Source organism: Vigna radiata, chromosome 8, assembly GCF_000741045.1.
Source record: "Vigna radiata var. radiata cultivar VC1973A chromosome 8, Vradiata_ver6, whole genome shotgun sequence".
Taxonomy (NCBI): Eukaryota; Viridiplantae; Streptophyta; class Magnoliopsida; order Fabales; family Fabaceae; genus Vigna; species Vigna radiata.
This window is the reverse complement of record NC_028358.1, coordinates 27508832-27528788: the sequence shown is the minus strand read 5'-3', so window position 1 is coordinate 27528788 and position 19957 is coordinate 27508832. Positions and strand designations below refer to the sequence as shown.

At 30.3% G+C, this 19957-nt stretch overlaps 1 pseudogene; it reads left to right on the top strand.

Moving 5' to 3' along the window:
* The first annotated feature begins 9034 nt into the window (after positions 1 to 9034).
* LOC106770443 lies at positions 9035 to 12854 on the top strand (annotated as a pseudogene).
* Positions 12855 to 19957: the final 7103 nt, after the last annotated feature.

Below are 19957 nucleotides of genomic sequence, written 5' to 3'. Positions count from 1 at the left end.
GCTTTGCACAAGTTGGGCTGTGTAGATTTGGGCTGCGGATAAGTGAAACACAACGCTTCGTTGCTGCTGACTAGGGGGTCCTTGCTCGCATGACTCATTTTGGAGAAAAGAATTCTATCGAGCACTTTCATTTGGAGAGAGCGCTCTATGTTAGGGTTCGCTACGAGACGAAGTGAGGAGAGATCGGATGGCTCGTGCCACTCTACCGAAGTTGCACACGTGCTAGAGAAGGTGATCTGCAGAGGAAATGAAGAAGATGATCGGAGGGTTTTGACGTATGGATCACGATGAATGGAGGCTGACTGTCCGATGAAGAGAAGACAAAAGCGTATTGGAGAAGTTTCTTTCTTTCTTCTTTTACCCCTTTCCTTTCTTCTTTTATTTTCAGACCCTATATAAAGGGCTACAATGCATATACCATAAACACAATTTTCATACTCTGCAATTTTACAGTTCTCCATTCTTTAAATTAGGATATTACTCGCTTTGGTAGAGTAGGGATTTTGTTACTGGATTTCGCGGAGGAATTCACGAAAGTAACAGAAGTGAGCTTCCTTTATGGTTTTTGGTATGCCTGTAGTGTTAGTTTTTTATTCTGAATAAATCGTTGATATTACTTTTAGTTTCTTGTTCAAATTCTACTGTCTTGTTTTTAAATTCTGTTCTTATTCAGTTTATGATTTCTGCAATTGTTTTGATTTGAAAACGAATTGGACTCTAAATCTCTGCATCTTTGCAATTCCTTTGGGAATTAAATAACTCCATAGTGAACATTCATTTCGAGATGTCTTCTCGAGTCAGAGATAAGACCAATGCATAAAGATTCATTCAGATTTAGTGTATATCAAATTTAGATTTGCATTGATTGAGAATGAGTAGAAATTGCCATTACAAGTTCTAAAATGAACTATAAGACCCTATGATGGGCTTACTTTAGTCAGAATGTCTTTCTGAGTGTAATCGAAACTTTATCCTCAATCATGTGCACATTTAAGTTTTGTTCTAAGCGCCCAAGAGATTGTGTTGAGCGGTTTGAACTTGGTTACAATGTGTAAACATGTCCTCTTGATCCTAGAGCTTGTCAAGATGGTCCAGGACTTGTAAAAGATGTCTTGTAGCTTATTAGGTCCATTTGGATTGTCCTGGATCCTGAAAGATTGGTCTTAAAGCATCTTTAGGTTGATCTTGAACTTGCATTATTCCACCTAGTTGATCTTTCCTTGGTCAAACTCCTAGTATAGGGTATGTGGCTTTGACCGAAGTCATCAGATACCTGGAGATATAATCAATTATAGATCTTGACTAATAATTTTATAGAATAAAATAATATATTCAAAATTTATATGATTAATTATTGTAACTAATATAATAAAAACTAATACATAAATTAGTTTAATAATACAATAAAAATTAATATATAATTTAGTATAACTGTAACTATAAAAGAAATCACACATATATATAAAAGGTTGCTTTACCAATATATTTCCTTTTATCACTTTTAACAAATGAAACCATTCTTTTATTCTTCTTAATATACCTATTATTTAAAAATAATTAAGATTAGAAAACAATTTATCATAATCTAATAAAAAAATAGATACTAAAAAAAACATTTATAATTATCAAGTCATAATTAAAAACTGGTCATGAAAAAAACACATAGTACATTATCTTCTCTTTATATATTCATAGAAAATAATATATAAAAAGCATATGAGATAAAAAATAATTCTAAATATTAAACAAATATTACTTGTGAGATGTGAGACTAACCTTTTTCTTTTAATAATAAAAGGAAACAAATAAAAAAAAAGAAAAAAATGATGAGTTTGTATCTATTTTTTTTTCAAAAAATAAAAAAATATAAATGAGAGTGAAAGATGAGAACAATTTATGAAAAAAAAAAGGATTATCTTAATAAATATTTTTGTTCTTTATTATATTTGATTTATGTTTCATTATTTATTAACATTAAATGTTCCGTTTTATAAAAAATAAAAAATTCCTAATTTAATTTCAATCAATTTTAAATATACTACATATAATTTAAAAGGTTGAAAATTCCTTTTATATATATATAACAGACACATGTAATATAAAAAAAAAAAAATTAAAACCTTTGGAAGTCCATGACAACTCCACCCCTTAAATGCTTCGCGGGTGGATATAACCATATGAAATTATCCACAAAATTTTACGATCCGTAGGCAACCATTACCTATGTGAGATTTATTTATAAATATTTTGTTTTAAACCCTCATTTGGTGCTTGTATTTGTGTGTCGGTCTTAAGTGGGTCATCTTTTTTTTTTCGATCTCAATCGGGTCCTAAAACTTGTAAAAATAAGTCAATTAAGCCTTATCGGTTAAATTTTCATAGATGGTGTTAAATAGATGCTGAGATGTATTTTTTACATGACGTGGCATTAATATTAAATTGAAGAGTGATCTGATGTACAATCAACAATATCACGTGTAAAATTTTTATATTTATCCTTACCCAAAAGATTCTCCAGTTCCCGCTGACCTCGACTGTCGGAAAGATTTCTTGGCTGGATTTCGCCGACGAAGTGTTCCACCAGCCCCTATCCATTCCACACTACAACATCCAAGACCTAAAGTTCTAGATCTGTTAAAGCTGCCTTCAAGGGTTCTTCCAATTCCGCGTCCCCGAGCCCCTTGTCTTCGTCGACGCCACTACCACCATCACCACCGAATTCTCCTTCTCCATCTCCGGCAATGCTGATGGCGTCCTGATTTTACAAAGGAAGGCATTCTAGTGTTCTACGAAACCCAAATCGATAATGCTATGAAGTGTTTTTACTTTGCACTGTACCCGTTTGTATATTCTATTTTTCGTCTGATGTTTTGGGTTTTGATTACAGTGTCTCTTTGTTGCAGGCTAAGGGAGAAAACATGCAGCCCTACTTCCCATGCACTGGATCTAGTGCTCGTAAGTTTTATTTTCTATATAATGCATTCGATCAGTAACTAAAAGGAATTTAATTTCTCAATTAATCATAAATTATTCTTATGGCCACAGAAACATGTTTTGGTTGTAGTAATGTCAGGTTGGTCTGTATAAAATTGGCCTGTTACTATGGCCACCAGCACTAGAAAATTGGGAATTTTTTTTGTGGCAGGGTGGGTGGAGAGTGCAAGTTCTGATTGAGGGTCGTGTGAAGCAAGAAGTCGCGGATGATGTGGGGGTTGCTATGAGAAGGAAAAGGAAAACAAACTCGCGGTGGTTGGAGGTCGCGGCGGTTAAAGTGGTTGCAGGTTGCAGCGGCGTCAGTGAGAGCAGTTGGAACCAAGGGCGACGAGTCTTGTTCGTGATGGTGGAGGGCGCATCAACGAGGATGGCGAAACCTCTCTCGTGCATGAAAGGGTCGAATCGTCGTGTCCAGTGTGATTGATGGCACGACAAACGTGCTGCAACAATGACGGTGGCGACCCGGAGGCAAACGACGCGGTGGGTTCGAAGATTCTGAAGGGGTGTCTTCTGGTGGGGCCACCGGGAACCAAGAAGACGCTTCTAGCACACGCTGGGTCATTCCCTTTTTTCTTTGAGTGCTTCTCCCTACACCTCACCCCTTTCTCCCTGCACCTCCAAAATTACATTTTTCTCCTTCATTTAATAAAAGTCAAACCACTATTAATGATTTATTAATGATTTCTTAACCACTAACACCCCTCTAACTACCAACAACTCTGTCAAATACTATAAACCCTAACATATGCACCCCCTTCTTCGTGGTTCTTACACTCACAACATTTTCTTGAGTTCACTGTTTACTGTTTCATTATTTTGAGTTGAGTTGATCTGTGGTGGTCATCTGGTGGTGATACTTGCTGGTTGGTGGGAGGAAGAAGAATAGTGGTGATATTTGCTAGTTGGTGGGAGGAAGAAGAAGAGAGAGCTCGATCCAGGTTATTAACGAAACAAACACAGTTAACATGTTGTCGTCATTGGAACGACGTTTACCTGTAGCCGCCCATCGAGTTGCGGCTTCCCCCAACTGCACTTCGTGTTGCGGTTTTGTGGGGTCGCAGTACGAAGTGCGTTTTTCCTGTGCACTGTTAGATTTTGTTATATATGTATTATTTCCTATGCTGTTACGAATGTTGTAGTTATTTTTGTTTAAGCATTTCGTTTTGTATTATATGATTTATTATTGAATATGTCTTATTTATGGATTATGATTTGATGTATTAGTTGTAAGTTCCAGAAGTTTTAGTTATGAATCGTCTGGATATGTTACTCAAGGTTGGAGAATACCTTCTTGGTAGAATGTGACCTACCAGCAAGAAAAATTAGTTTGCAGTTGTCTTGGATGAAGCTAGAGATGCAAATATAGCACTTAACTTTAAAAATGGATTTGACGCACCTAGTGAACAAGCTAAAGCCTTGTTCCTGAGATAGATTTTTCTGCTTTGGATCCACTGAATGTAGTTATAGACGGTGAAATAATCGCAGAATAGCTCACAAAGCCTTTCATATTTTGGTTTTTCAGTTGTAATATTTTGGTAGCCTAAGATAACCATTTTATGCAAATATTTTACTCACAAAGAACTTAGATGTTGTGTGCTAACTTCTTTTATAAATAATTTTTTTATTTTCGAAAATAAATTTTTTTGAGTCAAACATTTATTTAATGAAATAAATACATTTTTCAGTTTTATTTTATGACACAAAATAATCGAATATTAAAGATACTTATAAATCTTTTTTAATAAAATTTTGATATTTGATAAATTTAATGTGTCTTATATATATTTTCAGAATTAACAACAATTTGAAAAAAATTAACAAACAAAAAAAATTACAAATTTAATCAGAAAACAATAATTAAAAATAAAAACTAAACCCAAAACAAAAATCTCAAGATGAACTGCGTTTCGTTTAGCTATGCGGACAACACCACCAAAATCAAACCAACCGCAGATCAAACGGCGATTGCCATCAACCGCTGATCCAGTTGCGGCGCGACCTCATCCGTCGTTCATACTGCGGCAGGCGTTAACCGTCGTAAGAATTCCATGGTTAAGCGTGGTTTAGAGTAATTATGGGATGGGTGACCTTCCGGGAAGTTTTCTCGGAAAGTGTGTGAGTGAGGACAAAACACACTAGAAAGCCCCGTGTTGATGTGTGGGGGCAGTCAGCAGTCCCTGTAAGTTGTCGGGGCGTTACAAAAGGTATCAGAGCCTAGCCTCTCCAGTACGGTGTGGTTCAAGGACGAACAAAGCGGAAGCTGGTGGGCATGTGACACCCGGGCACTGACGAAGGCGGGGAGTGATCGCCGGTGCAATAAGCATGGACAAGGAGCGGCTCTTGGCAGGCTTCCAGTGGAAGGGGCACGTGGACGAATCGAACATACACCGGAATGAGAGGGATCTAGAGACTGTATAGGTATGGGACTATACAGTTGAAGGATAGCTTAAAGGAATTGATTTGGCTACTCATATCAACAAATGCATTTGCTTTTCGGTAGCCTAACTCATAAGAACTCCATGGTTAAGCGTGTTTAGCCTAGAGTAATTATGGGATGGGTGACCTTCTAGGAAGTTTTCTCGGAAAGTAAATAGGCTGACACTTATAGGGGTTAGGGGTACAATGGGAATTAAAGTAAAAATGGGAGGTCATGGAGGTGTAGGGAGAATTCACTCTTTTTCTTTTTTTGTGCCTTTTATTCCCCTTAGGAGTAATCACCTTAGTAGATAGGTATGTCCCCTTTAACCATTGAATTCCAATTTCAATTTTGTCTTCAAAGATAGCAATGTTTTTTTATGTCTCGTGAATTTTCGATTTTAATTGGGTTTTGTTGTTTCGATATCAGAATGGTTTTTGTTGCAGTGTGGTGTGATTGCAAAATAGAAAACAATGGAGAAGGACCGGAAAAGTTGGAAGATGAAGTAGAAGAGGAAAAACCAAAAAAAGATTGAAACTTTTAGCGTTGGAAGAGATGGGAGAGAGAAAGTGGTTGGACAGAAGAAGAAGTTGATTTGAGGTGTGATGTAGGTGAAGGAAGAGGCCGCGATCATCGTTGACGAGCCTGTGAGGGGAGAACGATGAAGATTCTGAATCCTTAACATTTTCGATTAAATTTTATGCCATGTCAGTATCTGAAAAAATTCCATGTAATATAACATTGTTACACTAACGTCTTACGTGTACACCATGTTATCACAGTTTAACACCGTCTATAAAAACTTAACAAAGAGGACTTAATTTGTTCATTTTTACAAGTTTTAGGATCCGATTAAGACCGAAAAAAAAAAAAACAATACACTTGAGACTGACACACAAATACGACAACCAAATGAGGGTTCAAACCAAATATTTTTTCATAAATAATATATAGATAAATCAAAATTACGTAAAACTTCTCTCTATTACAAATAAATTTTGGTGGTAGCAAGTAATCGTCTCTTCTTCTTGTACTGTATCTTTTAATTCCTCTTTTACAGATGATATTGATTACCATTAGACCCAATCATGTTTAGTGGACTCTCATCAATTTCGCCTTAGGCCGTAATCATAATTGACAATATTGTCACAATCAATGAAAGAAAAATTAATTATGAAAGCTGAAAGTTTTGATGGCCGGTCAGGAAAGTTGAATCGAATAATCACAAGATTCATTTAGACATGAATTATGAACGAAAATTATTTTGATACTTAAATTTTTTTATATTCATTTAATATTATCTTTTTTATTTTTTATTTTTTTCTTAAAGAAGTACATAACTTTATATTTTTATGATATTTTATCTTTATATTTTGAATGATGATATTTTAACAACATTTTTTAACAATTTTTTTGAGGATACGTGTCACTATTTCATTCGTTTGTTTGAATTTATTTTAAAAAAATATTTGAAATGAACCAATCATAAACTGTCACGTATGCGTTGTCAAAAAGTTGTAAAAAAAGAGTTGTTAAAGAAATTTTTTTCTTATATTTTAAGTTAAAAGTGTATGATGATATTATTGGTTTTAATGAAAGGATAATGATACTTAAAAAACATTTTTTTCTACATGTCATTGCCGGTCCTAGCTGAACTCATTTAATAGTTCCCTGATGGCTATCATATTTGTCCTGGATGAAGTCATATAAAAGTTTCTTATCGCCACCAAGTCGATTCCGGCCTGATGAATTGTTTCTCAAGCAACTCTTCTATCTATTTCTTTAACTTAATTAACTTAGTTGGAACCATTTTATAGGAAGCTATTGATATTGGCCCTGCACCTAACACCAAATTAAGGGAGAACTCCACTTCTCTTTGAGGAGGCAACAAGGCAACCGTGAAACTTTATCAGGAAACACATAATAGAAATCACTCACCACTGACGAAGAAATAAAAGCATTGAAGGCAAATAATGAAATCATTCGGCGAGATAAGGGTGTCCATGATGATATTTATAACTATTATTATTGATTGTGAAATAATTTTGGACCAATCACAGAATAACACGTAAATAATATTCAAATGTTGTAAAAAAAAATATTGTCTAAGTATCATTATCCTGAAAATAGATAAATTTGAAGAGGAAGTTTTTGGGTACGTAAAATTTGACGCGCATAATTTGTCCAATATTCTCATCTTTATGCCATTGCAGAGAAAGGAAAGCAACCGCAACACGCAGAATCTGTGAATAACGTTGCTTAGTTGTTGACAAAACTACCTCTTCAATAAGCTTCAAAGTAATTACCCTCTTTAGTTCCAAATGCGATATTATTATTATTTATTGCCATTATTAAAGAACAAACAAAAAGGAACATTATTAACATTCATACCCAAGTGGTGCAGGTGTTTACTTTTGCTGAACCATCATACATATTCAGATGATGCAGACACACCATACATACCAACAAATATTACATTTCAAAAAGACATTTATTTGTATTTTTTATTGTATTATCTATGTCTAATAAATATAAATTTAACTAACTATTTCAGCAAACAAAAAGTTGATGCATCTCACAGGTAAAAAAAACAAAAACCAAACAAGTTAACATAAAAAAAGATGTCAATTTCTATTTACAACAAACACATAAAAAATACATTACTTAAAACAATTAACGTTTAAATTATTCATAAATAAATATAATGAAACTTTTAGAAGAATAATATTATATTAGTGGAATAAATACGTTACGTTCTCTTTTTCTATTATACTTAAATAATTTAATTTAAAAAATATAAAATATAAATAAAAAATTATTTAAGATTAAAATGCTAAAACAATTCTTTTAATTTAAAAAATAATTAAATTTAAATAAATGGTCATTATAAAAAGTAAAACATAATAATATTTTAATTTTAAAAAAAAAAATAATCAATAAATAAAAAATAATTGTGAACACAAAAAGAAAAAAACCCGCCCCTATTAAAAGTGTAGATATTTCAAATTTTGACAATAATTAATGTTAATTAAATATATATATATATATATATATATATATATATATATATATATATCAATTGATTTTAATATGAAAGTAATAAAATAACACGAGTGAGATGTGACCTNTATATATATATATATATATATCAATTGATTTTAATATGAAAGTAATAAAATAACACGAGTGAGATGTGACCTGAATGGTCAACATTCAACGGTTTTAATGTTATATATATATATATATATATATATATATATATATATATATATATATATATCAATTGATTTTAATATGAAAGTAATAAAATAACACGAGTGAGATGTGACCTGAATGGTCAACATTCAACGGTTTCAATTATTAATCGATTTCTATAAAATTCAACCAAATGCTAAGATCGTCGTTTCAATAACATTCATATAATATATATGTTTCATACGAATATGGAGATGTTTATTTAAACAAACCTTGTATACATAACATGCTTCAAGAGTTCTTGTCCTCTGGTCGACAAACACTATGTTTGATCTTGCCATGAATACACTCACGATGCATGCATGTCTAATTTGAGTGACGATAATATTCTGATTATAGAACGTTCATTTAGCAAGCGAAAGCATCAACATGTCTTCTGAAGTAGTGGTAGAGGGTATGGAGAACAATGAAAACCATGGAAATACAAATCATGTTGAACAAGTTTCTGATGATCCTTCTGCTTTCGTGGGGAAGAAGCTTTCATGGCAAAACTTGCGAAGAAATGATTCTCTCGACATGGAATCACGCAGCTTTTACAAATCCTCTCTTGCCTATAAGGTACATATACATTTATACCATTTTCCCTTTCATTTTCATCTACCAAAAATAAAGACATTATCGATGGTCTTAGTTCGTTGGAAACAATTAAAAGTCGTCGATAATGTTCTATTATCAGTGGATTAGTGATTATAATACTGTTAGTAAATTTTTTGTTTGTCCTTCAATAATTACTGAAGGATGTGATCATGAGTAATTACCGAAGGACATAGACTATCGGTAATTAACGAAGGACAAAGGTTTTCGATAAGTCCTTCGATAAGAATGAGACACAATTAAGTTATATTTGTATTTGTTATCCAATTAAACAAATCTGCATGACATGTTCATGAATCATGACACAAAGATACCTATATAACATTTTGATATGTATTTCAAAATTATTTAATCATTGACAAAATAAAGAACCATATATAATTTGTATTGTTTAAATGTAAAAACTTGTATTTGTAACATGTATACGTGGTCGATGACTCATTTGAATCGTAATGGATGTTGATAAAAGGGGCCATCGATGTCAGTGATTATGCAGCTGGCGTTTCAAAGCATCGGGATTGTTTACGGCGACATAGGTACTTCACCGTTGTATGTGTATGCAAGTAGCTTCGTGGATGGAATAAAGAACAAGGATGACATACTGGGTGTTCTTTCTTTGATCTTATATACCATCACTCTCATTCCTCTTGTTAAGTACGTATTCATCGTCTTAAAGGCCAATGATAACGGCGATGGTACGTAGGCATCATATTCAAAAGTTTATTTATTTATTTTTTTTATGTAATAATGAAATATATATAATTAATATTTTAGGAGGGACTTTCGCTTTATACTCTCTGATCTGTCGTTATGCGAAAGTGGGACTGACTCCAAATCAACAAGTTGAAGACACAGAAGTATCTAATTATAAGTTGGAACAGCCAGAAAAGAACCGTATAAAGATGGCTTCAAGGCTTAAGTCTAAGCTTGAGAACAGTTCCTTTGCCAAGATCTTCCTCTTGCTAGTTACCATGCTTGGCACTTCAATGGTCATTGGGGATGGTGTTCTCACTCCTTGCATATCCGGTTATTAATTTCATTTCTGTTTCTGTTTCTCTTTCTCTCATGCAACCTCTTTCCTCTTTATTTAATTCATTCATTCATTTGTTTTACAGTTTTATCTGCTGTTGGAGGGATCAAGGAAGCCGATTCTTCAATAACAGATAGTAGGTTCATACTCTTTAAATTTTTATAATCTAATATTCAGATGCATGATTTTTACAAGCATACATATCAGAACAATGACTTAAACCGGCTTAACAAGAAAAGAGCATCCATACATTGACATACTTTGGTGTCAATAATATTCATTTGACACAAGTGTAATAAATAGAGTAAATACAGAGGTAAAATGTTATAAAAGTATAAAATTTTATATTTTTTTTTAAAAAAATTAAAAAGTAAATAAAATAATATTAAATAAATATAAAAAATGTAGGTGTGACAAAAGAATATTTTTTAATAAATATTAAAAAAAAGACCTGCCCGAAATATGCTTGTGAAAGTATTATTTTTGATAAAAAAAATTTAATGTGTTCTTTAGCTAATTTTTCTCAAACTATTAGTTACCATTTGACATATATATGTAGTGAATCCTAAGCACTTGTATGATTGACAAACAAACAGTGTGAGTAATTGATATGGAATCGAAGAATAATATAAACTGAAAAATAAGTCAGGAATTTAGGATCATGAAACTGCTACATATCACCTATGATGTTCGGTTTTAACTTGTAAGGCATGGCAAAATTGTTGGATAATAATGATTCATACAAATTCCTTCTTTGTGCATAGATGGGGTTGTCGGAATATCCATAGCAATCCTGATATGCCTTTTCATGGTTCAAAGATTTGGAACTGATAAAGTAGGCTACAGTTTCGCTCCTATTATTTGTGTGTGGTTCGCCTTCATTGGAGGCATTGGTCTCTTCAATTTCATCAAGTACGATCCAACAGTTGCCAAAGCAATAAATCCAAAGTACATCGTCGATTACTTCAGAAGAAACAAGAAAGATGCTTGGATTTCTCTTGGTGGTGTTGTGCTGGCCATAACAGGTACATTTGTTTTTTTGCATATGTTAAATCCTAATCATTCTTAATCTTTGATTTCCCATTCATAAGAATTTTTCTTTCCTTTTTTGGCAGGAACTGAAGCACTATTTGCTGATGTTGGACATTTCACAGTTCGTTCCATACAAATAAGCATGTGCTCTGTGACATACCCAGCTCTCGTACTTGCCTACACTGGACAAGCCTCGTTTCTTCGCAAAAACAACGATCTCGTTTCAGATACTTTCTACAAGTCCATCCCACGTACTTCAGTTTTACCTCTAAAAACCAAAAGCATAATCAATCCTGTTTGTTCCAAAATGATAACAACAAAACAATTAATTAATGGTGCCTTCATATTTTGCAGATCCTTTATATTGGCCAATGTTTACTGTTGCTGTTATGGCATCCATTATAGCTTCTCAAGCCATGATCTCCGGGACTTTCTCCATCATCCAACAATCCCTCTCACTCGGATGTTTTCCTCGCGTGAAAATAGTTCATACATCAGCCAAGTACGAAGGACAAGTTTACATCCCCGAAATCAATTTCATTCTTATGATTGCATGTGCTGCAGTCACAGTGGGATTCAAAAGCACAACAAAAATTGGCAATGCTTATGGTGAGTAGTCACTCTCTTGAAACCTTAAATTTTAAGAAATCATCCAATTGGGCACAAACTCAAGTAAATTCGTGGTTGCAGGGATAGCTGTGGTGTTCGTAATGACACTTACATCTGCTTTGGTAGTGTTAATCATGATCATGATATGGAAGACTCAAATACTTTTGGTTATCAGCTATGTGCTTATTATTGGTTCTGTTGAGCTTATCTATTTAAGCTCTGTGCTATATAAATTCAGAGAAGGAGGGTATCTTCCTCTTGCATTTGCTGCGGTTCTAATGAGCATCATGTGCATTTGGCATGGCGTGTACAGAAGGAAGTACTATTACGAATTGGATCATAAGATTTCTCCAGAGAAGCTTAAGGGGATTCCTAGTGGGAAAAACTTAGCTCGAATGCATGGACTTGCCATATTTTATTCTGAACTTGTTCAAGGCATTCCACCAATTTTCGAGCATTATGTGACAAACATTCCTGCAATGCACTCTGTGGTTGTTTGTGTCGATGAAATCATTGCCTATTAGCAAAGTTGCTGTAGAAGAGCGGTTTGTGTTTAGGCAAGTGGAACATGAAGAACTCAGTGTGTTTCGATGTGTGGCCAGATACGGATACACTGATGTGCAGAAGGAGGAAGAGGCTTTTGAGGATTTGTTGGTTAAGAGGCTGAAGGAATTTATAGTGAATAGTGGTGAGTTTGAAGGTGTTGAAAAAGAGGTGGAAGCCATTGAAAAAGCAGTGCGAGGAGGTGTTGTTCATTTGATTGGTGAGAGTGAAGTGGTTGCTTGCAAAGGAGCTAGCATAAGGAAAAGGATTCTGATAAACTATGCTTACAATTTCTTGAAAAAGAACTTGAGGCAAAGTGATAAACTATTTCATATTCCTCACAAGCGTATGGTCAAAGTGGGTATGACTTATGAACTTTGACAATGATCACTCAGAAAGGAACCAGGAAGAAGATTTAGATTTCAATGTTTGTGATTTCTCTTTTTCTAAATGTTTATGGATGGTATAAATAAATTTGACAAATTATTAAATCCTCTTAGTTATTTTTCTATTGTATTAATAATCTCTTATTCTACTCCATCACAACATCAAAAGTTTTTTTTTTTAAATGTAACTAGTTTCTTTCTTATTTTTTTAAATAAGAAATAGTTAACTAAATAAAAACATTAAAATTGATAATAATCTAAAATATAAGAAATATTTTTTCTTTGAAATGAAATTATAAATTGAAATGTTTTGTCTTTTCTAAATTTGAAATAAAATTTTAATTAATCTATTTGACTAAATCATTCAAATGAACTTCATAGGATACAACATTGTAATTTTTCAACAAATACAAAGAAATTAGAAAGTCCAATTTACTCAATTTTGTCAGTTATTTTTTTTATGATTCCTATTTAAAGATTTAGAGTCAAGTATATACTTTAATAAAGTTTTTCCTTCATCTGCTGGTCTCGACTTCCATTTGACAAAGAGTTGATATTAATTAAATGTTTTTAAATATATTTTATTCCTAGTTATTCTTTTTGACTTACTTTACTTTCCACTTTACTAAAAGTTCTTTCTTTTTTCCTTCAATGTCACGTTCTCTTTGAATTTTTATAATTTTCTTTCTCACCCAAATTAGAATTTTAAAGCATGATAAATAAATAAAAAAGTAGAAGAATATTGATGACAATTTACAAACAAAATTATACCGCAAAAAATGTGATATTTTTCCATCTCTATAATTTCCTTTTAATTTTTCTTTTCAACACTATAACCTAAAATTAATACTTCCCATTCCCAAGTATATAAATGGAGTATTTATATATTTTCAAATTTTTTTTCAACTTTTATCTTCTATCTTACATTCAACAAAAATATCCTTGAATTCTGAAGCAAGCTCAAAACACCTTGGAGTATACTTGAGAATCATGATATATATTTTTCACTTTCTATTTGCAACAGAACAATGTACCATCAATAGATTGTAGCATATTGACTGTTATCTTGTTTGCCTTTACTTTTACCCTTTCTAATTAACATTTATTATATGTTAGGATCATCCTGTCTCAAACTTTTTAACAAGAACAAAGATCGTTGATGACTCCAAACATTCCATATGGAATAGAGTAAATTTTCACTTGATTGAGTCATAGACTTTCTCGAGTTCTACATTGTAATGCTACTTTTGTACATTTAACCTTTCACGTTTATTGTTGAAAGTTTCACACCAACTATAGATAAGGCCAAATTATAATATACAAGTGAGGTGCAAATCTCACCTTACACTCTGGTTTTGTGGAGTTAAGTTAGGTTTCAAATTCACTTTCTAATATGGTATAAGAGTCATGATTAAAGTCTATCCTAGCGATATTTCTTGTTTCTTGTGCATTTCTATTCCACCCGTTATCAGGCCGCTATCGGACCACCCAATTTGTACTATCACACTCGAGATGTCCATACCTCGACATGAAGCCGATCTTATGGGATTGAGTTAGACTAAATGTCCACCTCTTAATATTTATTTGTTACCTACAAATATAACATCAACTAATGATCTACTTGTGATTGTTAACTTAGTGCGAACTTACTTCAATCTATTTAATAATACATTTTATAAGATCTTATACATGCAACTCACCAAAGATACAAGTATGTATTCAATTAGTATATGTGATCATTGTCACATTTAGGGATTAGTTTTATAAAAGAGGCATTGCTTCCCTTTCACCACTTCCACATCTTTGGAATACTTTTATATCTTCCATGATTTCCTTTTTCATAGTTTCAAAAGGAATTTAATAAACGAAAGTAAAAAAAAAAAAAAAATCATTTAGATTCGACTTTTGCTACTCTTAGAATCTTTTCCATGACATGTGATTTTGCAAACACTTCTATTAACTTATGGGTGTCATGGGTTGATAAAAGAAGAATGTTATGTTTTTCAATTTGAGGTTAAGATTTTTTTTCTTTCAAATCTATCACTAAAGAACGGTTTAAAATCCTCTTTTACCATATCTAGCTCCTCACATATCTCACACATGCCATTTTTTATCCTTCAACACTTGGAATTAGAATCTCCTACAACTAGGTTTGGAAAAAAATAATTGATCTTTATTGTACTATAGTTAACTGTACTACATTATACTAAAAAAAAACTGATCCACTTTTACTAAAAGTTTAGTATACTATATTATAGTTGAGTTTTTAAAAACTGAACTTATAACAGTTTCGATAACTGTAACTATTCTTTCCTCTTTTCTAGTTCATGTTCAATTGCTTCGTCTTGCAAAAAAAACGTTATTTAATAATAAAATATTAATAAAAGAAACCGTTCACATAAAAAATTAATAATTAATTTTTAAGACAAACTTTTTTATCACAAATTTTTATATTTTTTTATTAATAAATATATATTACTTTTTAAATAATATTATTTTAAATAATAAAAGTAAAATATATTTTTTTAAAATTTTATTTTATTAAATTATTAAGTAATAGAAATCATAAAAGAAAAAAAAACTATATAAAAAAAATAATACTTTAAATATATTATATTCTTTAACATATTATTAAATAACTATATTGTAAATTATAAATAAAATATTTCATTTGCAAATAAATAAAAGTAAGTAACAATATATGTCCTAAATATGTTAAAATTTATTTTTCTCTAAAAATATATTTTTATGACTTCATTTAAAGGTTTGAATTTTTTGTATCTGATAATAAAAAAAACATCTCGCATTTGATTTGGAAACATTTTTTTATAGTTTATTTGGTAGTAATTTTTTAGTTAATTTGTTCGATAGTTTTACAAATATAATATATCCCATCCTAGCATTTATAATATTATTTTCTATAAATTAATCAATGATTTCTCCATTAAAAAACATATTATTATAGAAATATAAATAAAATAGAAAATAATAATATCAAATAATTAAAAAATTAATTTGTAAGACACTTATGAATAAAATAAAATAAATATTAAAATAAATTTCAATTAAAAAGAACATGTATTGTTATACTATTCAGTTTAAAAACTAGTACAATCCAGTTTAAAATTAGTATTTAGTAGTCCAGTTCAGTTTATATTGTAACTTAGTACAATTTAGTATAGTTCAGTCCAGTTTGTCTGAACATTTAATTTTTAGTTCAGTACATATTTTAGTAATACAGTGCAGTTCAGTTTTATTTGTTCACCTCTACCTATAACAATATACCTTGACTGAAATGTTCTTTCTCCACAAATTCTTGTCTAAAAATAACATTTTTCTCTTCAACAAAAAAACAAATATACATATGTTTTTCAAGAAAACATTACATATAATTTTATTCCTTTATAATATAATTACTATATAATTATAATATAATTTATTTTTAAGTTTTTATTCATGATGGATCATGGATCATCATCTTATTTTTGTAAAATATTCTAACCATTAATAAATTTCCACAAGAGTAATCCTAATCTTTCAACTTATTATGAGAAACACATATTTAGCATGGTCAAAATTCGATAGTAACAAGAAAATTTGCATGTTAAATAATTGTTGTCATTGGATTTGCATTACATATACGTGACTCTAAAATCATGGATGCTATAATTTGTTAGTGTCAACTTTTAGGAATAACTATAACTAGGATCAACTAAACTAACACTAACTTATCAATAATTTTTAAATTGATTTTTTATTAAAGCCATTTTGCATTGGCAATGAATTAAAAAAAAATCTTGTGCACCTCCATATTCAACAAATTTAAACGTAATATATATACATACATACATATATATATATATATATATATATATATATATATATATATATATATATATATATATATAATGGATGAAAGGGGTGAATGTGGATAGAAGAAATGCATTTGAAGAAAGGAAATATATGGAGAATGTGGATGAAAGATAAGCGAAGAAGAATATGGATGGAGGAGATGAGGAAAAAAAATATAGATGAATGTGTGTGGATGAGAAAAATAAGTATGGAAGTATGTGTGGACAAGTTAAGTGTGCATAAAAGATATGAATGTGTGAGAAGATTTATGAATGTGACGAAGAAAATGAGTATGATGATATTTATATAAAAAGTGAAAAAAAAAAAAACATAAGTAAATAGATTTGTTCTCTTTAAATTTGCATTTATTAGATTAAAAGTAATCATGATCCATTATTTAATAGAAAAAATACACAAATTTAGAATATATAACTTAAATAAATATAAATTTTAAATATAAATAAGGTTAATATTTTTATTAATATAACAACTTAAATTAATATTTATAATATTTATATTTATTTAAGTTAATGTATAAATATTATTTTAAGTTATTTTTATATAGTTAGCAGATGTAAAGTTAATAAAGTTAATGTTAATTTAAGCAAAAAGATGACCTAATGATAAAAGTTGGAACGAAGAGTGAAAAAAAGTTATAAATTAAACTCTTTTCACTCACATTTGGAAAGGATTTAAAAGAGAGAATGAGAAATGTTGTATATTCAATACTCCCACTAATAGAACTACCAACTAATATGTATTGATAAAAATAATACTTATTTAAATAAATAAAATATAAAAAATAAACAATATTAGCATGATATTTAAATGTCACCTTCATTTTTTTTTTTCAATTACTGATATTTTCATGCGGTTTTAGATGAAGGAATTGAAACAACAGATGACGTTATGTTTATTATAAAAAATGTTTAACTTATACTTCAACTTATCTGAGAACTTCTGGTTAATTAAATTAAATATGAGGTATATAATATGCTTTGTTCTTTTTGTTTTTAACTTGTTTTTATCCCTCTCGTTCATTTTTAACACATGCCAACTATAAGAAGCAATATAAGACAAAATTTCTTGTTTGGTTTCTCTGTTTACGAAGAAAATGAATATAGGCACACGCAATGATCTTGACTTGTTAGAAGATAATGATCCAAATTCTACCCAATAAATTAAACGTCAAGTTCATCGAGACCCAGCAAACGGTGGAGTTCAAATCCAATACGACAGAACATGTGTGGTATGGAAGGTAGAGACAGAAAATGTGGTCCCTGGATTTTGCTAGGGTTTTTGAATTTCAACTGAGTTTTCTGTGAACAGATCTGTTGCCCAAATATATTAGATACTGGACAACATGAGTAACTCATCAAGATTCCGACAAAAGTCAAGGAATAGAAACAAACAAAAGTCTTTGCTCTTGTTTTCCATTTTAATTTAATTACATATCTAAGTAAGAAAAATGTTTGTATGTATTTGTGGTGTTATGGCTACCATTCCATTGAATATATGTGCATATAAATTTGAATATATGTGCATATATGACAATGTGATAAATTCAAAGTGTAAAAAAATTTTAAAATATCTGTACATTATTATTGAATTCATTTTATGACTTAATAAATCCATAATTTAAAAATAATATAAAAAGTAGTGACGCTTTGTTTTTATGGAGATTTCAAGGTGAATCTCGTCCATCGAGAGCACCTTTGACTAGCTTCCATATACTTGATGTGGTATTCGTTCATAAAAGCATTGGTTGGCTTCCTCCATAGTTGTAAATAATACTAGTTATTTATATTTATAGATTGGGACTGCTGTCTATGTCCTAGAACATGTAATCAATCCAAAAGGGATATACAAGATTTGTTATAGGAGGATGAAATTAACTATGAAATATGGGGGCAGACAAAAGGTACGAAGAGACACTACAAGAAATTATTAAATTATTTTTTAAATTTTATTAATGAAAAAAAAGTTGTTACTACAAAAATTACTAATAAATTTTAATTATCGACAAATATTTCATAATAATGAATTTCTTGGTAAATTATATTTTGTTGATAATATAAAATTTTTATTGGTAAAATGAAAGTTAAAGTTTTTATTTTGAGTTTTAATTATTTTGTGATAAAATTTGTTAATAGTTATCTTTTTTTAAAATTTATCAGTGATAAACTTTTTTTAAAATTCATCAGATAATTGAAAGATTTGTTTATAGTAGAATTCCTTTTAAAATTTGTAAATAAAATGAGTGTCAAATTTCTGGTCAAATTAAAAAAAAATTGTTATAGTTAATTATAAATATGTATAATTTCGCTTTTGTATACAGAGTTTGATCATTTATATACACCCCACACACGTGTGTATACATATTTGCTTTTCCTTGAAGACTTTTTTTTTACACTAACATACTTTTATTGCATTATAATAAAAGTTTATATTTTGTAAAAGAAACTTTCAATTGTTTTTAAAATGAAAGAATTTCAAAGTTACTTTTTTTTTCTTCAATTCAGTTTTTTCCCTTCAACATATACACTAAGTAAAAATGAAAAAGTTAAAAAACATATAAAAGACCCACAAATATTAAGCTTTGAGACTTTGTATTGAAAGTGTTATCAAAGTTTTTGAACAACTCATACCTCATTTGTAGTTTGTGGTGAATTTCTCAAATTTAACTCTTAGAAAATACTCGACACTAATATTTTTCTCGACATTCAAATCACAATCTTAAATTTAAAAAGAAAAAGGTAAAATTCTTCACTATTTGAAGCAATAAAGAGGTGAATTAATACATTTTTTAAATAATTTTGCTATATATTATTAATTCAACATGGACTATGAAGAAATTCTAATTGAACACCAAAATAATTATCACTGAGGTGTAATTTTGGAGTTTTACTAGGAGATATTAGGGAGATTCATCAATTTTGAGAATTGAATCGTATGTATAAAAAACTATAACACTACCTTGTGTGTTTTTTTCCCCTTCTTTTATATTACTTAACTTGGATATTTCTAATTAATATAAAACTCTAAATTTATATTTGAATTCCTAACCATTAGGAAATATTTATCTCCCTTTAAACAAGTTTAAGTAATTGTACTATGCTCAAAAGTTGCTTCTAAATAGGAATGATTTAAGAACCTGAAAGAGCTTAACATTTAAAACAGGAACAAGTTGGAGAAAAGCAAAATGATTGGAACATGAGAAAACTAGGTTCTAAACGTTGAGGGTTA